At 44.5% G+C, this 21134-nt stretch overlaps 18 non-coding genes across 18 annotated transcripts; all 18 read left to right on the top strand.

The window, feature by feature from the left end:
- Positions 1 to 351: 351 nt before the first annotated feature.
- On the top strand, positions 352 to 423 carry trnae-uuc (transfer RNA glutamic acid (anticodon UUC)). Its single transcript has one exon. It is a non-coding gene; the product is annotated as a tRNA-Glu (tRNA).
- A 1904-nt stretch (positions 424 to 2327) lies between these two features.
- Positions 2328 to 2399, top strand: trnae-cuc (transfer RNA glutamic acid (anticodon CUC)). The gene has a single exon. It is a non-coding gene; the product is annotated as a tRNA-Glu (tRNA).
- Positions 2400 to 3516: 1117 nt separating this feature from the next.
- Positions 3517 to 3588, top strand: trnad-guc (transfer RNA aspartic acid (anticodon GUC)). The gene has a single exon. It is a non-coding gene; the product is annotated as a tRNA-Asp (tRNA).
- Positions 3589 to 4304: 716 nt separating this feature from the next.
- On the top strand, positions 4305 to 4376 carry trnae-cuc (transfer RNA glutamic acid (anticodon CUC)). Its single transcript has one exon. It is a non-coding gene; the product is annotated as a tRNA-Glu (tRNA).
- A 1117-nt stretch (positions 4377 to 5493) lies between these two features.
- On the top strand, positions 5494 to 5565 carry trnad-guc (transfer RNA aspartic acid (anticodon GUC)). The gene has a single exon. It is a non-coding gene; the product is annotated as a tRNA-Asp (tRNA).
- A 715-nt stretch (positions 5566 to 6280) lies between these two features.
- trnae-cuc (transfer RNA glutamic acid (anticodon CUC)) lies at positions 6281 to 6352 on the top strand. Its single transcript has one exon. It is a non-coding gene; the product is annotated as a tRNA-Glu (tRNA).
- A 1904-nt stretch (positions 6353 to 8256) lies between these two features.
- trnae-cuc (transfer RNA glutamic acid (anticodon CUC)) lies at positions 8257 to 8328 on the top strand. The gene has a single exon. It is a non-coding gene; the product is annotated as a tRNA-Glu (tRNA).
- A 1117-nt stretch (positions 8329 to 9445) lies between these two features.
- trnad-guc (transfer RNA aspartic acid (anticodon GUC)) lies at positions 9446 to 9517 on the top strand. Its single transcript has one exon. It is a non-coding gene; the product is annotated as a tRNA-Asp (tRNA).
- Positions 9518 to 10232: 715 nt separating this feature from the next.
- trnae-cuc (transfer RNA glutamic acid (anticodon CUC)) lies at positions 10233 to 10304 on the top strand. The gene has a single exon. It is a non-coding gene; the product is annotated as a tRNA-Glu (tRNA).
- A 1117-nt stretch (positions 10305 to 11421) lies between these two features.
- Positions 11422 to 11493, top strand: trnad-guc (transfer RNA aspartic acid (anticodon GUC)). Its single transcript has one exon. It is a non-coding gene; the product is annotated as a tRNA-Asp (tRNA).
- A 715-nt stretch (positions 11494 to 12208) lies between these two features.
- Positions 12209 to 12280, top strand: trnae-cuc (transfer RNA glutamic acid (anticodon CUC)). Its single transcript has one exon. It is a non-coding gene; the product is annotated as a tRNA-Glu (tRNA).
- Positions 12281 to 13397: 1117 nt separating this feature from the next.
- trnad-guc (transfer RNA aspartic acid (anticodon GUC)) lies at positions 13398 to 13469 on the top strand. The gene has a single exon. It is a non-coding gene; the product is annotated as a tRNA-Asp (tRNA).
- Positions 13470 to 14184: 715 nt separating this feature from the next.
- On the top strand, positions 14185 to 14256 carry trnae-cuc (transfer RNA glutamic acid (anticodon CUC)). Its single transcript has one exon. It is a non-coding gene; the product is annotated as a tRNA-Glu (tRNA).
- Positions 14257 to 15373: 1117 nt separating this feature from the next.
- Positions 15374 to 15445, top strand: trnad-guc (transfer RNA aspartic acid (anticodon GUC)). The gene has a single exon. It is a non-coding gene; the product is annotated as a tRNA-Asp (tRNA).
- A 715-nt stretch (positions 15446 to 16160) lies between these two features.
- On the top strand, positions 16161 to 16232 carry trnae-cuc (transfer RNA glutamic acid (anticodon CUC)). Its single transcript has one exon. It is a non-coding gene; the product is annotated as a tRNA-Glu (tRNA).
- A 1117-nt stretch (positions 16233 to 17349) lies between these two features.
- On the top strand, positions 17350 to 17421 carry trnad-guc (transfer RNA aspartic acid (anticodon GUC)). Its single transcript has one exon. It is a non-coding gene; the product is annotated as a tRNA-Asp (tRNA).
- Positions 17422 to 19325: 1904 nt separating this feature from the next.
- On the top strand, positions 19326 to 19397 carry trnad-guc (transfer RNA aspartic acid (anticodon GUC)). The gene has a single exon. It is a non-coding gene; the product is annotated as a tRNA-Asp (tRNA).
- A 716-nt stretch (positions 19398 to 20113) lies between these two features.
- trnae-cuc (transfer RNA glutamic acid (anticodon CUC)) lies at positions 20114 to 20185 on the top strand. Its single transcript has one exon. It is a non-coding gene; the product is annotated as a tRNA-Glu (tRNA).
- The last annotated feature ends 949 nt before the right edge of the window (positions 20186 to 21134 follow it).

Raw genomic sequence — 21134 nt, 5'->3', positions numbered from 1 at the left:
CCAGTGTTGAAAGGTACAGACAATGCGCGTCAGGAGGAAGGATAATCACAGGATAATTATGTGTGAATTGTCTAATGCGAGTGCAGAGAGTAAGATATTGTAAATCCGAACAGCATGGCGAGGGGTTGGAATCGTGTGACTTGAAGCCAAGATCCCGGTTGAGGCCTTCCTCGTGTACGTAGAACTTTCCTGTCAGTTTCTGCTGGGCCATTCTGCGTTGTCATGTGTCATGAAGATCGCCTTGGGGAACGCTGACCCGAAGATGGGAGGCCGATTGACCGAGTCTGTCGAAGTGTTCCCAGAATAGAAAGTGACACTGTTGGCTGGTCAGTCCGACCCGGTTGCACGTGCTCCCTGGTGGTCTAGTGGTTAGGATTCGGCGTTTTCACCGCCGCGGCCCGGGTTCGATTCCCGGTCAGGGAATGTTATTTTCATTCCCAAAACAACTGATCACATCACAAAGGGGCTTTGGAAGAGAACTTAATTAATCACTCATATTGAAAACGTCCAGCAATTTGTTCTGCAATAATTCAAATGTTTGTTAAACTACCAACTGTATTTGGGATGTCAAGCCAAGCTGATAAGTGATCCTCGTGTCAGCGTCTCCATTATTAACCTGAGCTCAGCGTTGGGACAGAACAAGGTGGCGAAATGGTGAATCGTCTGCCCTGAGTCGATCGGACAAAGTGGCTGCCTTTTCCGCTGCAGGCATGACGTGGTTCGATCTTTCAGAAACTGCTTAGAACTGTGTATTATTTTTCGAATCCGTCGCTACACCATGGAGTTTTAATTGAGCACCTTAAAATAATCATGGGAGACACAGAATATCTAAACAACGACTTCAAGATTTTAGAAACGGTTTGGAATCTGGCTTCATTTTCCAGTGGCTGGCAGATATGTGCACGAATATGATGTGAACTGAGGCAGCATTGATCAAACAAATCTATATCAAACAATTGATGATGTGGTCGTTGCAGCAGAACAAATTCTTCCCATAATTATGTGTGATTGGCAATGATAATTTTAATGAATCTGCAACTATACCACGGTCAATCCAAAAGGACACCATGAACAAAATCTCAGCTGTCAGCAACTTTGGACTTCCAGCGTTTTGGGAGAGAACAATTATGAATTTCCAGCCATTAGATAAAAGCAAAATACTGCAGATGCTGAAATCAGAAAGAATTAACAAAAGTGCTGGAACATATCAGCAGCTCTGACGCGACCTGTTGAGAGAGAGCAGCTAAATCAGTCCAACATGTTCAGATTTGCAGACATGCCATCTTTGCTCCACAATGAAAAAGAACATGCAAGCGCTCCTTTCGATCTCCACCTTCTTGATGTTTTCATGCGTCCCTTTCAATCTCTTTACTGCTCATCTACAAGACGCAGCCAATTGGATAAAGCTGCAGTTTGCTCCATTAAATAGCACTCCGTAATCGGCTCAGAAAACACGTCTCGGCACAGTTCTGACGTTCCTCGACAACAAATCTATAATGCGTAGCTCAGCTCAATGTGCTCGCACCCGGGGAGCATTGCTTCCTGGTTAGTATAGTGGTTAGTATCCCCGCCTGTCACGCGGGAGACCGGGTACAATTCCCCGACGGGGAGTTTATCGCAATTTTCGTGAATCAAATTGCACATTTGATGTCGCCAACATTTGAAAGTGAAAATAATAACTCTCAAAGCAATACGCTTTCCAAAATGTCACTCTTTATATGCCCTTGAAAGATTCCTTCGCAGCATTCAATTCATCCACCATCATTCAATTCTGCAACATTTTACTCTACTCTGATGTAGACCTGCCGGCATTGGATTGGCGGGGGAACACGAGAATTCCCACAAAAATAGCTGAAGGTCCACCAGGTGAACGGAGTTACGTTCACATCACGGCATCGTCAGGCCAAGACACAATCAGAAAACAATTTCCATTTGGATTGTGAACAATGGTTAGAATGTGAGTCTTTACTGTTTATCCAGTGTTGAAAGGTACAGACAATGCGCGTCAGGAGGAAGGATAATCACAGGATAATGATGTGTGAATTGTCTAATGCGAGTGCAGAGAGTAAGATATTGTAAATCCGAACAGCATGGCGAGGGGTTGGAATCGTGTGACTTGAAGCCAAGATCCCGGTTGAGGCCTTCCTCGTGTACGTAGAACTTTCCTGTCAGTTTCTGTTGGGCCATTCTGCGTTGTCATGTGTCATGAAGATCGCCTTGGGGAACGCTGACCCGAAGATGGGAGGCCGATTGACCGAGTCTGTCGAAGTGTTCCCAGAATAGAAAGTGACACTGTTGGCTGGTCAGTCCGACCCGGTTGCATGTGCTCCCTGGTGGTCTAGTGGTTAGGATTCGGCGTTCTCACCGCCGCGGCCCGGGTTCGATTCCCGGTCAGGGAATGTTATTTTCATTCCCAAAACAACTGATCACATCACAAAGGGGCTTTGGAAGAGAACTTAATTAATCACTCATATTGAAAACGTCCAGCAATTTGTTCTGCAATAATTCAAATGTTTGTTAAACTACCAACTGTATTTGGGATGTCAAGCCAAGCTGATAAGTGATCCTCGTGTCAGCGTCTCCATTATTAACCTGAGCTCAGCGTTGGGACAGAACAAGGTGGCGAGATGGTGAATCGTCTGCCCTGACTCGATCGGACAAAGTGGCTGCCTTTTCCGCTGCAGGCATGACGTGGTTCGATCTTTCAGAAACTGCTTAGAACTGTGTATTATTTTTCGAATCCGTCGCTACACCATGGAGTTTTAATTGAGCACCTTAAAATAATCATGGGAGACACAGAATATCTAAACAACGACTTCAAGATTTTAGAAACGGTTTGGAATCTGGCTTCATTTTCCAGTGGCTGGCAGAGATGTGCACGAATATGATGTGAACTGAGGCAGCATTGATCAAACAAATCTATATCAAACAATTGATGATGTGGTCGTTGCTGCAGAACAAATTCTTCCCATAATTATGTGTGATTGGCAATGATAATTTTAATGAATCTGCAACTATACCACGGTCAATCCAAAAGAACACCATGAACAAAATCTCAGCTGTCAGCAACTTTGGACTTCCAGCGTTTTGGGAGGGAACAATTATGAATTTCCAGCCATTAGATAAAAGCAAAATACTGCAGATGCTGAAATCAGAAAGAACAAACAAAAGTGCTGGAACATATCAGCAGCTCTGACGCGACCTGTTGAGAGAGAGCAGCTGAATCAGTCCAACATGTTCAGATTTGCAGACATGCCATCTTTGCTCCACAATGAAAAAGAACATGCAAGCGCTCCATTCGATCTCCACCTTCTTGATGTTTTCATGCGTCCCTTTCAATCTCTTTACTGCTCATCTACAAGACGCAGTCAATTGGGTAAAGCTGCAGTTTGCTCCATTAAATAGCACTCCGTAATCGGCACAGAAAACACGTCTCGGCACAGTTCTGACGTTCCTCGACAACAAATCTATAATGCGTAGCTCAGCTCAATGTGCTCGCACCCGGGGAGCATTGCTTCCTCGTTAGTATAGTGGTTAGTATCCCCGCCTGTCACGCGGGAGACCGGGGTTCAATTCCCCGACGGGGAGTTTATCGCAATTTTCGTGAATCAAATTGCACATTTGATGTCGCCAACATTTGAAAGTGAAAATAATAACTCTCAAAGCAATACGCTTTCCAAAATGTCACCCTTTATATGCCTTTGAAAGATTCCTTCGCAGCATTCAATTCATCCACCATCATTCAATTCTGCAACATTTTACTCTACTCTGATGTGGACCTGCCGGCATTGGATTGGCGGGGGAACACGAGAATTCTCACAAAAATAGCTGAAGGTCCACCAGGTGAACGGAGTTACGTTCACATCACGGCATCGTCAGGCCAAGACACAATCAGAAAACAATTTCCATTTGGATTGTGAACAATGGTTAGAATGTGAGTCTTTACTGTTTATCCAGTGTTGAATGGTACAGACAATGCGCGTCAGGAGGAAGGATAATCACAGGATAATGATGTGTGAATTGTCTAATGCGAGTGCAGAGAGTAAGATATTGTAAATCCGAACAGCATGGCGAGGGGTTGGAATCGTGTGGCTTGAAGCCAAGATCCCGGTTGAGGCCTTCCTCGTGTACGTAGAACTTTCCTGTCAGTTTCTGCTGGGCCATTCTGCGTTGTCATGTGTCATGAAGATCGCCTTGGGGAACGCTGACCCGAAGATGGGAGGCCGATTGACCGAGTCTGTCGAAGTGTTCCCAGAATAGAAAGTGACACTGTTGGCTGGTCAGTCCGACCTGGTTGCATGTGCTCCCTGGTGGTCTAGTGGTTTGGATTCGGCGTTCTCACCGCCGCGGCCCGGGTTCGATTCCCGGTCAGGGAGTGTTATTTTCATTCCCAAAACAACTGATCACATCACAAAGGGGCTTTGGAAGAGAACTTAATTAATCACTCATATTGAAAACGTCCAGCAATTTGTTCTGCAATAATTCAAATGTTTGTTAAACTACCAACTGTATTTGGGATGTCAAGCCAAGCTGATAAGTGATCCTCGTGTCAGCGTCTCCATTATTAACCTGAGCTCAGCGTTGGGACAGAACAAGGTGGCGAAATGGTGAATCGTCTGCCCTGACTCGATCGGACAAAGTGGCTGCCTTTTCCGCTGCAGGCATGACGTGGTTCGATCTTTCAGAAACTGCTTAGAACTGTGTATTATTTTTCGAATCCGTCGCTACACCATGGAGTTTTAATTGAGCACCTTAAAATAATCATGGGAGACACAGAATATCTAAACAACGACTTCAAGATTTTAGAAACGGTTTGGAATCTGGCTTCATTTTCCAGTGGCTGGCAGAGATGTGCACGAATATGATGTGAACTGAGGCAGCATTGATCAAAAAAATCTATATCAAACAATTGATGATGTGGTCGTTGCTGCAGAACAAATTCTTCCCATAATTATGTGTGATTGGCAATGATAATTTTAATGAATCTGCAACTATACCACGGTCAATCCAAAAGAACACCATGAACAAAATCTCAGCTGTCAGCAACTTTGGACTTCCAGCGTTTTGGGAGGGAACAATTATGAATTTCCAGCCATTAGATAAAAGCAAAATACTGCAGATGCTGAAATCAGAAAGAACAAACAAAAGTGCTGGAACATATCAGCAGCTCTGACGCGACCTGTTGAGAGAGAGCAGCTAAATCAATCCAACATGTTCAGATTTGCAGACATGCCATCTTTGCTCCACAATGAAAAAGAACATGCAAGCGCTCCATTCGATCTCCACCTTCTTGATGTTTTCATGCGTCCCTTTCAATCTCTTTACTGCTCATCTACAAGACGCAGTCAATTGGGTAAAGCTGCAGTTTGCTCCATTAAATAGCACTCCGTAATCGGCACAGAAAACACGTCTCGGCACAGTTCTGACGTTCCTCGACAACAAATCTATAATGCGTAGCTCAGCTCAATGTGCTCGCACCCGGGGAGCATTGCTTCCTCGTTAGTATAGTGGTTAGTATCCCCGCCTGTCACGCGGGAGACCGGGGTTCAATTCCCCGACGGGGAGTTTATCGCAATTTTCGTGAATCAAATTGCACATTTGATGTCGCCAACATTTGAAAGTGAAAATAATAACTCTCAAAGCAATACTCTTTCCAAAATGTCACTCTTTATATGCCTTTGAAAGATTCCTTCGCAGCATTCAATTCATCCACCATCATTCAATTCTGCAACATTTTTCTCTACTCTGATGTGGACCTGCCGGCATTGGATGGCGGGGGAACACGAGAATTCTCACAAAAATAGCTGAAGGTCCACCAGGTGAACGGAGTTACGTTCACATCACGGCATCGTCAGGCCAAGACACAATCAGAAAACAATTTCCATTTGGATTGTGAACAATGGTTAGAATGTGAGTCTTTACTGTTTATCCAGTGTTGAAAGGTACAGACAATGCGCGTCAGGAGGAAGGATAATCACAGGATAATGATGTGTGAATTGTCTAATGCGAGTGCAGAGAGTAAGATATTGTAAATCCGAACAGCATGGCGAGGGGTTGGAATCGTGTGACTTGAAGCCAAGATCCCGGTTGAGGCCTTCCTCGTGTACGTAGAACTTTCCTGTCAGTTTCTGCTGGGCCATTCTGCGTTGTCATGTGTCATGAAGATCGCCTTGGGGAACGCTGACCCGAAGATGGGAGGCCGATTGACCGAGTCTGTCGAAGTGTTCCCAGAATAGAAAGTGACACTGTTGGCTGGTCAGTCCGACCCGGTTGCATGTGCTCCCTGGTGGTCTAGTGGTTAGGATTCGGCGTTCTCACCGCCGCGGCCCGGGTTCGATTCCCGGTCAGGGAGTGTTATTTTCATTCCCAAAACAACTGATCACATCACAAAGGGGCTTTGGAAGAGAACTTAATTAATCACTCATATTGAAAACGTCCAGCAATTTGTTCTGCAATAATTCAAATGTTTGTTAAACTACCAACTATATTTGGGATGTCAAGCCAAGCTGATAAGTGATCCTCGTGTCAGCGTCTCCATTATTAACCTGAGCTCAGCGTTGGGACAGAACAAGGTGGCGAAATGGTGAATCGTCTGCCCTGACTCGATCGGACAAAGTGGCTGCCTTTTCCGCTGCAGGCATGACGTGGTTCGATCTTTCAGAAACTGCTTAGAACTGTGTATTATTTTTCGAATCCGTCGCTACACCATGGAGTTTTAATTGAGCACCTTAAAATAATCATGGGAGACACAGAATATCTAAACAACGACTTCAAGATTTTAGAAACGGTTTGGAATCTGGCTTCATTTTCCAGTGGCTGGCAGAGATGTGCACGAATATGATGTGAACTGAGGCAGCATTGATCAAACAAATCTATATCAAACAATTGATGATGTGGTCGTTGCTGCAGAACAAATTCTTCCCATAATTATGTGTGATTGGCAATGATAATTTTAATGAATCTGCAACTCTCCCACGGTCAATCCAAAAGAACACCATGAACAAAATCTCAGCTGTCAGCAACTTTGGACTTCCAGCGTTTTGGGAGGGAACAATTATGAATTTCCAGCCATTAGATAAAAGCAAAATACTGCAGATGCTGAAATCAGAAAGAACAAACAAAAGTGCTGGAACATATCAGCAGCTCTGACGCGACCTGTTGAGAGAGAGCAGCTAAATCAATCCAACATGTTCAGATTTGCAGACATGCCATCTTTGCTCCACAATGAAAAAGAACATGCAAGCGCTCCATTCGATCTCCACCTTCTTGATGTTTTCATGCGTCCCTTTCAATCTCTTTACTGCTCATCTACAAGACGCAGTCAATTGGGTAAAGCTGCAGTTTGCTCCATTAAATAGCACTCCGTAATCGGCACAGAAAACACGTCTCGGCACAGTTCTGACGTTCCTCGACAACAAATCTATAATGCGTAGCTCAGCTCAATGTGCTCGCACCCGGGGAGCATTGCTTCCTCGTTAGTATAGTGGTTAGTATCCCCGCCTGTCACGCGGGAGACCGGGTACAATTCCCCGACGGGGAGTTTATCGCAATTTTCGTGAATCAAATTGCACATTTGATGTCGCCAACATTTGAAAGTGAAAATAATAACTCTCAAAGCAATACGCTTTCCAAAATGTCACCCTTTATATGCCTTTGAAAGATTCCTTCGCAGCATTCAATTCATCCACCATCATTCAATTCTGCAACATTTTACTCTACTCTGATGTGGACCTGCCGGCATTGGATTGGCGGGGGAACACGAGAATTCTCACAAAAATAGCTGAAGGTCCACCAGGTGAACGGAGTTACGTTCACATCACGGCATCGTCAGGCCAAGACACAATCAGAAAACAATTTCCATTTGGATTGTGAACAATGGTTAGAATGTGAGTCTTTACTGTTTATCCAGTGTTGAAAGGTACAGACAATGCGCGTCAGGAGGAAGGATAATCACAGGATAATGATGTGTGAATTGTCTAATGCGAGTGCAGAGAGTAAGATATTGTAAATCCGAACAGCATGGCGAGGGGTTGGAATCGTGTGGCTTGAAGCCAAGATCCCGGTTGAGGCCTTCCTCGTGTACGTAGAACTTTCCTGTCAGTTTCTGCTGGGCCATTCTGCGTTGTCATGTGTCATGAAGATCGCCTTGGGGAACGCTGACCCGAAGATGGGAGGCCGATTGACCGAGTCTGTCGAAGTGTTCCCAGAATAGAAAGTGACACTGTTGGCTGGTCAGTCCGACCCGGTTGCATGTGCTCCCTGGTGGTCTAGTGGTTAGGATTCGGCGTTCTCACCGCCGCGGCCCGGGTTCGATTCCCGGTCAGGGAATGTTATTTTCATTCCCAAAACAACTGATCACATCACAAAGGGGCTTTGGAAGAGAACTGAATTAATCACTCATATTGAAAACGTCCAGCAATTTGTTCTGCAATAATTCAAATGTTTGTTAAACTACCAACTATATTTGGGATGTCAAGCCAAGCTGATAAGTGATCCTCGTGTCAGCGTCTCCATTATTAACCTGAGCTCAGCGTTGGGACAGAACAAGGTGGCGAAATGGTGAATCGTCTGCCCTGACTCGATCGGACAAAGTGGCTGCCTTTTCCGCTGCAGGCATGACGTGGTTCGATCTTTCAGAAACTGCTTAGAACTGTGTATTATTTTTCGAATCCGTCGCTACACCATGGAGTTTTAATTGAGCACCTTAAAATAATCATGGGAGACACAGAATATCTAAACAACGACTTCAAGATTTTAGAAACGGTTTGGAATCTGGCTTCATTTTCCAGTGGCTGGCAGAGATGTGCACGAATATGATGTGAACTGAGGCAGCATTGATCAAACAAATCTATATCAAACAATTGATGATGTGGTCGTTGCTGCAGAACAAATTCTTCCCATAATTATGTGTGATTGGCAATGATAATTTTAATGAATCTGCAACTATACCACGGTCAATCCAAAAGAACACCATGAACAAAATCTCAGCTGTCAGCAACTTTGGACTTCCAGCGTTTTGGGAGGGAACAATTATGAATTTCCAGCCATTAGATAAAAGCAAAATACTGCAGATGCTGAAATCAGAAAGAACAAACAAAAGTGCTGGAACATATGAGCAGCTCTGACGCGACCTGTTGAGAGAGAGCAGCTAAATCAATCCAACATGTTCAGATTTGCAGACATGCCATCTTTGCTCCACAATGAAAAAGAACATGCAAGCGCTCCATTCGATCTCCACCTTCTTGATGTTTTCATGCGTCCCTTTCAATCTCTTTACTGCTCATCTACAAGACGCAGTCAATTGGGTAAAGCTGCAGTTTGCTCCATTAAATAGCACTCCGTAATCGGCACAGAAAACACGTCTCGGCACAGTTCTGACGTTCCTCGACAACAAATCTATAATGCGTCGCTCAGCTCAATGTGCTCGCACCCGGGGAGCATTGCTTCCTCGTTAGTATAGTGGTTAGTATCCCCGCCTGTCACGCGGGAGACCGGGGTTCAATTCCCCGACGGGGAGTTTATCGCAATTTTCGTGAATCAAATTGCACATTTGATGTCGCCAACATTTGAAAGTGAAAATAATAACTCTCAAAGCAATACGCTTTCCAAAATGTCACCCTTTATATGCCTTTGAAAGATTCCTTCGCAGCATTCAATTCATCCACCATCATTCAATTCTGCAACATTTTACTCTACTCTGATGTGGACCTGCCGGCATTGGATGGCGGGGGAACACGAGAATTCTCACAAAAATAGCTGAAGGTCCACCAGGTGAACGGAGTTACGTTCACATCACGGCATCGTCAGGCCAAGACACAATCAGAAAACAATTTCCATTTGGATTGTGAACAATGGTTAGAATGTGAGTCTTTACTGTTTATCCAGTGTTGAAAGGTACAGACAATGCGCGTCAGGAGGAAGGATAATCACAGGATAATGATGTGTGAATTGTCTAATGCGAGTGCAGAGAGTAAGATATTGTAAATCCGAACAGCATGGCGAGGGGTTGGAATCGTGTGGCTTGAAGCCAAGATCCCGGTTGAGGCCTTCCTCGTGTACGTAGAACTTTCCTGTCAGTTTCTGCTGGGCCATTCTGCGTTGTCATGTGTCATGAAGATCGCCTTGGGGAACGCTGACCCGAAGATGGGAGGCCGATTGACCGAGTCTGTCGAAGTGTTCCCAGAATAGAAAGTGACACTGTTGGCTGGTCAGTCCGACCCGGTTGCATGTGCTCCCTGGTGGTCTAGTGGTTAGGATTCGGCGTTCTCACCGCCGCGGCCCGGGTTCGATTCCCGGTCAGGGAATGTTATTTTCATTCCCAAAACAACTGATCACATCACAAAGGGGCTTTGGAAGAGAACTTAATTAATCACTCATATTGAAAACGTCCAGCAATTTGTTCTGCAATAATTCAAATGTTTGTTAAACTACCAACTATATTTGGGATGTCAAGCCAAGCTGATAAGTGATCCTCGTGTCAGCGTCTCCATTATTAACCTGAGCTCAGCGTTGGGACAGAACAAGGTGGCGAAATGGTGAATCGTCTGCCCTGACTCGATCGGACAAAGTGGCTGCCTTTTCCGCTGCAGGCATGACGTGGTTCGATCTTTCAGAAACTGCTTAGAACTGTGTATTATTTTTCGAATCCGTCGCTACACCATGGAGTTTTAATTGAGCACCTTAAAATAATCATGGGAGACACAGAATATCTAAACAACGACTTCAAGATTTTAGAAACGGTTTGGAATCTGGCTTCATTTTCCAGTGGCTGGCAGAGATGTGCACGAATATGATGTGAACTGAGGCAGCATTGATCAAACAAATCTATATCAAACAATTGATGATGTGGTCGTTGCTGCAGAACAAATTCTTCCCATAATTATGTGTGATTGGCAATGATAATTTTAATGAATCTGCAACTATACCACGGTCAATCCAAAAGAACACCATGAACAAAATCTCAGCTGTCAGCAACTTTGGACTTCCAGCGTTTTGGGAGGGAACAATTATGAATTTCCAGCCATTAGATAAAAGCAAAATACTGCAGATGCTGAAATCAGAAAGAACAAACAAAAGTGCTGGAACATATGAGCAGCTCTGACGCGACCTGTTGAGAGAGAGCAGCTAAATCAATCCAACATGTTCAGATTTGCAGACATGCCATCTTTGCTCCACAATGAAAAAGAACATGCAAGCGCTCCATTCGATCTCCACCTTCTTGATGTTTTCATGCGTCCCTTTCAATCTCTTTACTGCTCATCTACAAGACGCAGTCAATTGGGTAAAGCTGCAGTTTGCTCCATTAAATAGCACTCCGTAATCGGCACAGAAAACACGTCTCGGCACAGTTCTGACGTTCCTCGACAACAAATCTATAATGCGTAGCTCAGCTCAATGTGCTCGCACCCGGGGAGCATTGCTTCCTCGTTAGTATAGTGGTTAGTATCCCCGCCTGTCACGCGGGAGACCGGGGTTCAATTCCCCGACGGGGAGTTTATCGCAATTTTCGTGAATCAAATTGCACATTTGATGTCGCCAACATTTGAAAGTGAAAATAATAACTCTCAAAGCAATACTCTTTCCAAAATGTCACTCTTTATATGCCTTTGAAAGATTCCTTCGCAGCATTCAATTCATCCACCATCATTCAATTCTGCAACATTTTTCTCTACTCTGATGTGGACCTGCCGGCATTGGATGGCGGGGGAACACGAGAATTCTCACAAAAATAGCTGAAGGTCCACCAGGTGAACGGAGTTACGTTCACATCACGGCATCGTCAGGCCAAGACACAATCAGAAAACAATTTCCATTTGGATTGTGAACAATGGTTAGAATGTGAGTCTTTACTGTTTATCCAGTGTTGAAAGGTACAGACAATGCGCGTCAGGAGGAAGGATAATCACAGGATAATGATGTGTGAATTGTCTAATGCGAGTGCAGAGAGTAAGATATTGTAAATCCGAACAGCATGGCGAGGGGTTGGAATCGTGTGGCTTGAAGCCAAGATCCCGGTTGAGGCCTTCCTCGTGTACTTAGAACTTTCCTGTCAGTTTCTGCTGGGCCATTCTGCGTTGTCATGTGTCATGAAGATCGCCTTGGGGAACGCTGACCCGAAGATGGGAGGCCGATTGACCGAGTCTGTCGAAGTGTTCCCAGAATAGAAAGTGACACTGTTGGCTGGTCAGTCCGACCCGGTTGCATGTGCTCCCTGGTGGTCTAGTGGTTAGGATTCGGCGTTCTCACCGCCGCGGCCCGGGTTCGATTCCCGGTCAGGGAGTGTTATTTTCATTCCCAAAACAACTGATCACATCACAAAGGGGCTTTGGAAGAGAACTTAATTAATCACTCATATTGAAAACGTCCAGCAATTTGTTCTGCAATAATTCAAATGTTTGTTAAACTACCAACTGTATTTGGGATGTCAAGCCAAGCTGATAAGTGATCCTCGTGTCAGCGTCTCCATTATTAACCTGAGCTCAGCGTTGGGACAGAACAAGGTGGCGAGATGGTGAATCGTCTGCCCTGACTCGATCGGACAAAGTGGCTGCCTTTTCCGCTGCAGGCATGACGTGGTTCGATCTTTCAGAAACTGCTTAGAACTGTGTATTATTTTTCGAATCCGTCGCTACACCATGGAGTTTTAATTGAGCACCTTAAAATAATCATGGGAGACACAGAATATCTAAACAACGACTTCAAGATTTTAGAAACGGTTTGGAATCTGGCTTCATTTTCCAGTGGCTGGCAGAGATGTGCACGAATATGATGTGAACTGAGGCAGCATTGATCAAACAAATCTATATCAAACAATTGATGATGTGGTCGTTGCTGCAGAACAAATTCTTCCCATAATTATGTGTGATTGGCAATGATAATTTTAATGAATCTGCAACTATACCACGGTCAATCCAAAAGAACACCATGAACAAAATCTCAGCTGTCAGCAACTTTGGACTTCCAGCGTTTTGGGAGGGAACAATTATGAATTTCCAGCCATTAGATAAAAGCAAAATACTGCAGATGCTGAAATCAGAAAGAACAAACAAAAGTGCTGGAACATATGAGCAGCTCTGACGCGACCTGTTGAGAGAGAGCAGCTAAATCAATCCAACATGTTCAGATTTGCAGACATGCCATCTTTGCTCCACAATGAAAAAGAACATGCAAGCGCTCCATTCGATCTCCACCTTCTTGATGTTTTCATGCGTCCCTTTCAATCTCTTTACTGCTCATCTACAAGACGCAGTCAATTGGGTAAAGCTGCAGTTTGCTCCATTAAATAGCACTCCGTAATCGGCACAGAAAACACGTCTCGGCACAGTTCTGACGTTCCTCGACAACAAATCTATAATGCGTAGCTCAGCTCAATGTGCTCGCACCCGGGGAGCATTGCTTCCTCGTTAGTATAGTGGTTAGTATCCCCGCCTGTCACGCGGGAGACCGGGGTTCAATTCCCCGACGGGGAGTTTATCGCAATTTTCGTGAATCAAATTGCACATTTGATGTCGCCAACATTTGAAAGTGAAAATAATAACTCTCAAAGCAATACTCTTTCCAAAATGTCACTCTTTATATGCCTTTGAAAGATTCCTTCGCAGCATTCAATTCATCCACCATCATTCAATTCTGCAACATTTTTCTCTACTCTGATGTGGACCTGCCGGCATTGGATGGCGGGGGAACACGAGAATTCTCACAAAAATAGCTGAAGGTCCACCAGGTGAACGGAGTTACGTTCACATCACGGCATCGTCAGGCCAAGACACAATCAGAAAACAATTTCCATTTGGATTGTGAACAATGGTTAGAATGTGAGTCTTTACTGTTTATCCAGTGTTGAAAGGTACAGACAATGCGCGTCAGGAGGAAGGATAATCACAGGATAATGATGTGTGAATTGTCTAATGCGAGTGCAGAGAGTAAGATATTGTAAATCCGAACAGCATGGCGAGGGGTTGGAATCGTGTGGCTTGAAGCCAAGATCCCGGTTGAGGCCTTCCTCGTGTACGTAGAACTTTCCTGTCAGTTTCTGCTGGGCCATTCTGCGTTGTCATGTGTCATGAAGATCGCCTTGGGGAACGCTGACCCGAAGATGGGAGGCCGATTGACCGAGTCTGTCGAAGTGTTCCCAGAATAGAAAGTGACACTGTTGGCTGGTCAGTCCGACCCGGTTGCATGTGCTCCCTGGTGGTCTAGTGGTTAGGATTCGGCGTTCTCACCGCCGCGGCCCGGGTTCGATTCCCGGTCAGGGAGTGTTATTTTCATTCGCAAAACAACTGATCACATCACAAAGGGGCTTTGGAAGAGAACTTAATTAATCACTCATATTGAAAACGTCCAGCAATTTGTTCTGCAATAATTCAAATGTTTGTTAAACTACCAACTATATTTGGGATGTCAAGCCAAGCTGATAAGTGATCCTCGTGTCAGCGTCTCCATTATTAACCTGAGCTCAGCGTTGGGACAGAACAAGGTGGCGAAATGGTGAATCGTCTGCCCTGACTCGATCGGACAAAGTGGCTGCCTTTTCCGCTGCAGGCATGACGTGGTTCGATCTTTCAGAAACTGCTTAGAACTGTGTATTATTTTTCGAATCCGTCGCTACACCATGGAGTTTTAATTGAGCACCTTAAAATAATCATGGGAGACACAGAATATCTAAACAACGACTTCAAGATTTTAGAAACGGTTTGGAATCTGGCTTCATTTTCCAGTGGCTGGCAGAGATGTGCACGAATATGATGTGAACTGAGGCAGCATTGATCAAACAAATCTATATCAAACAATTGATGATGTGGTCGTTGCTGCAGAACAAATTCTTCCCATAATTATGTGTGATTGGCAATGATAATTTTAATGAATCTGCAACTATACCACGGTCAATCCAAAAGAACACCATGAACAAAATCTCAGCTGTCAGCAACTTTGGACTTCCAGCGTTTTGGGAGGGAACAATTATGAATTTCCAGCCATTAGATAAAAGCAAAATACTGCAGATGCTGAAATCAGAAAGAACAAACAAAAGTGCTGGAACATATCAGCAGCTCTGACGCGACCTGTTGAGAGAGAGCAGCTAAATCAATCCAACATGTTCAGATTTGCAGACATGCCATCTTTGCTCCACAATGAAAAAGAACATGCAAGTGCTCCATTCGATCTCCACCTTCTTGATGTTTTCATGCGTCCCTTTCAATCTCTTTACTGCTCATCTACAAGACGCAGTCAATTGGGTAAAGCTGCAGTTTGCTCCATTAAATAGCACTCCGTAATCGGCACAGAAAACACGTCTCGGCACAGTTCTGACGTTCCTCGACAACAAATCTATAATGCGTAGCTCAGCTCAATGTGCTCGCACCCGGGGAGCATTGCTTCCTCGTTAGTATAGTGGTTAGTATCCCCGCCTGTCACGCGGGAGACCGGGGTTCAATTCCCCGACGGGGAGTTTATCGCAATTTTCGTGAATCAAATTGCACATTTGATGTCGCCAACATTTGAAAGTGAAAATAATAACTCTCAAAGCAATACTCTTTCCAAAATGTCACTCTTTATATGCCTTTGAAAGATTCCTTCGCAGCATTCAATTCATCCACCATCATTCAATTCTGCAACATTTTTCTCTACTCTGATGTGGACCTGCCGGCATTGGATGGCGGGGGAACACGAGAATTCTCACAAAAATAGCTGAAGGTCCACCAGGTGAACGGAGTTACGTTCACATCACGGCATCGTCAGGCCAAGACACAATCAGAAAACAATTTCCATTTGGATTGTGAACAATGGTTAGAATGTGAGTCTTTACTGTTTATCCAGTGTTGAAAGGTACAGACAATGCGCGTCAGGAGGAAGGATAATCACAGGATAATGATGTGTGAATTGTCTAATGCGAGTGCAGAGAGTAAGATATTGTAAATCCGAACAGCATGGCGAGGGGTTGGAATCGTGTGGCTTGAAGCCAAGATCCCGGTTGAGGCCTTCCTCGTGTACGTAGAACTTTCCTGTCAGTTTCTGCTGGGCCATTCTGCGTTGTCATGTGTCATGAAGATCGCCTTGGGGAACGCTGACCCGAAGATGGGAGGCCGATTGACCGAGTCTGTCGAAGTGTTCCCAGAATAGAAAGTGACACTGTTGGCTGGTCAGTCCGACCCGGTTGCATGTGCTCCCTGGTGGTCTAGTGGTTAGGATTCGGCGTTCTCACCGCCGCGGCCCGGGTTCGATTGCCGGTCAGGGAATGTTATTTTCATTCCCAAAACAACTGATCACATCACAAAGGGGCTTTGGAAGAGAACTTAATTAATCACTCATATTGAAAACGTCCAGCAATTTGTTCTGCAATAATTCAAATGTTTGTTAAACTACCAACTGTATTTGGGATGTCAAGCCAAGCTGATAAGTGATCCTCGTGTCAGCGTCTCCATTATTAACCTGAGCTCAGCGTTGGGACAGAACAAGGTGGCGAGATGGTGAATCGTCTGCCCTGACTCGATCGGACAAAGTGGCTGCCTTTTCCGCTGCAGGCATGACGTGGTTCGATCTTTCAGAAACTGCTTAGAACTGTGTATTATTTTTCGAATCCGTCGCTACACCATGGAGTTTTAATTGAGCACCTTAAAATAATCATGGGAGACACAGAATATCTAAACAACGACTTCAAGATTTTAGAAACGGTTTGGAATCTGGCTTCATTTTCCAGTGGCTGGCAGAGATGTGCACGAATATGATGTGAACTGAGGCAGCATTGATCAAACAAATCTATATCAAACAATTGATGATGTGGTCGTTGCTGCAGAACAAATTCTTCCCATAATTATGTGTGATTGGCAATGATAATTTTAATGAATCTGCAACTATACCACGGTCAATCCAAAAGAATACCATGAACAAAATCTCAGCTGTCAGCAACTTTGGACTTCCAGCGTTTTGGGAGGGAACAATTATGAATTTCCAGCCATTAGATAAAAGCAAAATACTGCAGATGCTGAAATCAGAAAGAACAAACAAAAGTGCTGGAACATATCAGCAGCTCTGACGCGACCTGTTGAGAGAGAGCAGCTGAATCAGTCCAACATGTTCAGATTTGCAGACATGCCATCTTTGCTCCACAATGAAAAAGAACATGCAAGCGCTCCTTTCGATCTCCACCTTCTTGATGTTTTCATGCGTCCCTTTCAATCTCTTTACTGCTCATCTACAAGACGCAGTCAATTGGGTAAAGCTGCAGTTTGCTCCATTAAATAGCACTCCGTAATCGGCACAGAAAACACGTCTCGGCACAGTTCTGACGTTCCTCGACAACAAATCTATAATGCGTAGCTCAGCTCAATGTGCTCGCACCCGGGGAGCATTGCTTCCTCGTTAGTATAGTGGTTAGTATCCCCGCCTGTCACGCGGGAGACCGGGGTTCAATTCCCCGACGGGGAGTTTATCGCAATTTTCGTGAATCAAATTGCACATTTGATGTCGCCAACATTTGAAAGTGAAAATAATAACTCTCAAAGCAATACGCTTTCCAAAATGTCACCCTTTATATGCCTTTGAAAGATTCCTTCGCAGCATTCAATTCATCCACCATCATTCAATTCTGCAACATTTTACTCTACTCTGATGTGGACCTGCCGGCATTGGATTGGCGGGGGAACACGAGAATTCTCACAAAAATAGCTGAAGGTCCACCAGGTGAACGGAGTTACGTTCACATTACGGCATCGTCAGGCCAAGACACAATCAGAAAACAATTTCCATTTGGATTGTGAACAATGGTTAGAATGTGAGTCTTTACTGTTTATCCAGTGTTGAAAGGTACAGACAATGCGCGTCAGGAGGAAGGATAATCACAGGATAATGATGTGTGAATTGTCTAATGCGAGTGCAGAGAGTAAGATATTGTAAATCCGAACAGCATGGCGAGGGGTTGGAATCGTGTGACTTGAAGCCAAGATCCCGGTTGAGCCCTTCCTCGTGTACGTAGAACTTTCCTGTCAGTTTCTGCTGGGCCATTCTGCGTTGTCATGTGTCATGAAGATCGCCTTGGGGAACGCTGACCCGAAGATGGGAGGCCGATTGACCGAGTCTGTCGAAGTGTTCCCAGAATAGAAAGTGACACTGTTGCTTGGTCATTCCGATCTAGTTGCATGTGCTCCTTGGTGGTCAAGTGGCGATGATTCGACGTTCTCACCGCCGCGGCCGAGTTCGATTCCCGCTCAGGGAATGTTATTTTCATTCCCAAAACAACTGATCACATCACAAAGGGGCTTTAGAAGAGAACTTAATTAATCACTCATATTGAAAACGTCCAGCAATTTGTTCTGCAATAATTCAAATGTTTGTTAAACTACCAACTGTATTTGGGATGTCAAGCCAAGCTGATAAGTGATCCTCGTGTCAGCGTCTCCATTATTAACCTGAGCTCAGCGTTGGGACAGAACAAGGTGGCGAAATGGTGAATCGTCTGCCCTGACTCGATCGGACAAAGTGGCTGCCTTTTCCGCTGCAGGCATGACGTGGTTCGATCTTTCAGAAACTGCTTAGAACTGTGTATTATTTTTCGAATCCGTCGCTACACCATGGAGTTTTAATTGAGCACCTTAAAATAATCATGGGAGACACAGAATATCTAAACAACGACTTCAAGATTTTAGAAACGGTTTGGAATCTGGCTTCATTTTCCAGTGGCTGGCAGAGATGTGCACGAATATGATGTGAACTGAGGCAGCATTGATCAAAAAAATCTATATCAAACAATTGATGATGTGGTCGTTGCTGCAGAACAAATTCTTCCCATAATTATGTGTGATTGGCAATGATAATTTTAATGAATCTGCAACTATACCACGGTCAATCCAAAAGAATACCATGAACAAAATCTCAGCTGTCAGCAACTTTGGACTTCCAGCGTTTTGGGAGGGAACAATTATGAATTTCCAGCCATTAGATAAAAGCAAAATACTGCAGATGCTGAAATCAGAAAGAACAAACAAAAGTGCTGGAACATATCAGCAGCTCTGACGCGACCTGTTGAGAGAGAGCAGCTGAATCAGTCCAACATGTTCAGATTTGCAGACATGCCATCTTTGCTCCACAATGAAAAAGAACATGCAAGCGCTCCTTTCGATCTCCACCTTCTTGATGTTTTCATGCGTCCCTTTCAATCTCTTTACTGCTCATCTACAAGACGCAGTCAATTGGGTAAAGCTGCAGTTTGCTCCATTAAATAGCACTCCGTAATCGGCACAGAAAACACGTCTCGGCACAGTTCTGACGTTCCTCGACAACAAATCTATAATGCGTAGCTCAGCTCAATGTGCTCGCACCCGGGGAGCATTGCTTCCTCGTTAGTATAGTGGTTAGTATCCCCGCCTGTCACGCGGGAGACCGGGGTTCAATTCCCCGACGGGGAGTTTATCGCAATTTTCGTGAATCAAATTGCACATTTGATGTCGCCAACATTTGAAAGTGAAAATAATAACTCTCAAAGCAATACGCTTTCCAAAATGTCACCCTTTATATGCCTTTGAAAGATTCCTTCGCAGCATTCAATTCATCCACCATCATTCAATTCTGCAACATTTTACTCTACTCTGATGTGGACCTGCCGGCATTGGATTGGCGGGGGAACACGAGAATTCTCACAAAAATAGCTGAAGGTCCACCAGGTGAACGGAGTTACGTTCACATCACGGCATCGTCAGGCCAAGACACAATCAGAAAACAATTTCCATTTGGATTGTGAACAATGGTTAGAATGTGAGTCTTTACTGTTTATCCAGTGTTGAAAGGTACAGACAATGCGCGTCAGGAGGAAGGATAATCACAGGATAATGATGTGTGAATTGTCTAATGCGAGTGCAGAGAGTAAGATATTGTAAATCCGAACAGCATGGCGAGGGGTTGGAATCGTGTGACTTGAAGCCAAGATCCCGGTTGAGGCCTTCCTCGTGTACGTAGAACTTTCCTGTCAGTTTCTGCTGGGCCATTCTGCGTTGTCATGTGTCATGAAGATCGCCTTGGGGGACGCTGACCCGAAGATGGGAGGCCGATTGACCGAGTCTGTCGAAGTGTTCCCAGAATAGAAAGTGACACTGTTGGCTGGTCGTTCCGAGCCGGTTGCATGTGCTCCTTGGTGGCCTAGTGGTTAGGATTCGGCGTTCTCACCGCCGCGGCCCGGGTTCGACTCCCGGTCAGGGAATGTTATTTTCATTCCCAAAACAACTGATCACATCACAAAGGGGCTTTGGAAGAGAACTTAATTAATCACTCATATTGAAAACGTCCAGCAATTTGTTCTGCAATAATTCAAATGTTTGTTAAACTACCAACTGTATTTGGGATGTCAAGCCAAGCTGATAAGTGATCCTCGTGTCAGCGTCTCCATTATTCACCTGAGCTCAGCGTTGGGACAGAACAAGGTGGCGAAATGGTGAATCGTCTGCCCTGACTCGATCGGACAAAGTGGCTGCCTTTTCCGCTGCAGGCATGACGTGGTTCGATCTTTCAGAAACTGCTTAGAACTGTGTATTATTTTTCGAATCCGTCGCTACACCATGGAGTTTTAATTGAGCACCTTAAAATAATCATGGGAGACACAGAATATCTAAACAACGACTTCAAGATTTTAGAAACGGTTTGGAATCTGGCTTCATTTTCCAGTGGCTGGCAGAGATGTGCACGAATATGATGTGAACTGAGGCAGCATTGATCAAACAAATCTATATCAAACAATTGATGATGTGGTCGTTGCTGCAGAACAAATTCTTCCCATAATTATGTGTGATTGGCAATGATAATTTTAATGAATCTGCAACTATACCACGGTCAATCCAAAAGAACACCATGAACAAAATCTCAGCTGTCAGCAACTTTGGACTTCCAGCGTTTTGGGAGGGAACAATTATGAATTTCCAGCCATTAGATAAAAGCAAAATACTGCAGATGCTGAAATCAGAAAGAACAAACAAAAGTGCTGGAACATATCAGCAGCTCTGACGCGACCTGTTGAGAGAGAGCAGCTGAATCAGTCCAACATGTTCAGATTTGCAGACATGCCATCTTTGCTCCACAATGAAAAAGAACATGCAAGCGCTCCTTTCGATCTCCACCATCTTGATGTTTTCATGCGTCCCTTTCAATCTCTTTAC

This window comes from Mustelus asterias, chromosome 8 (genome assembly GCF_964213995.1).
Source record: "Mustelus asterias chromosome 8, sMusAst1.hap1.1, whole genome shotgun sequence".
NCBI classification, from domain to species: Eukaryota; Metazoa; Chordata; class Chondrichthyes; order Carcharhiniformes; family Triakidae; genus Mustelus; species Mustelus asterias.
Note: the sequence above shows the minus strand (reverse complement) of the source record. Positions and strands in the feature narration are given on the sequence as shown.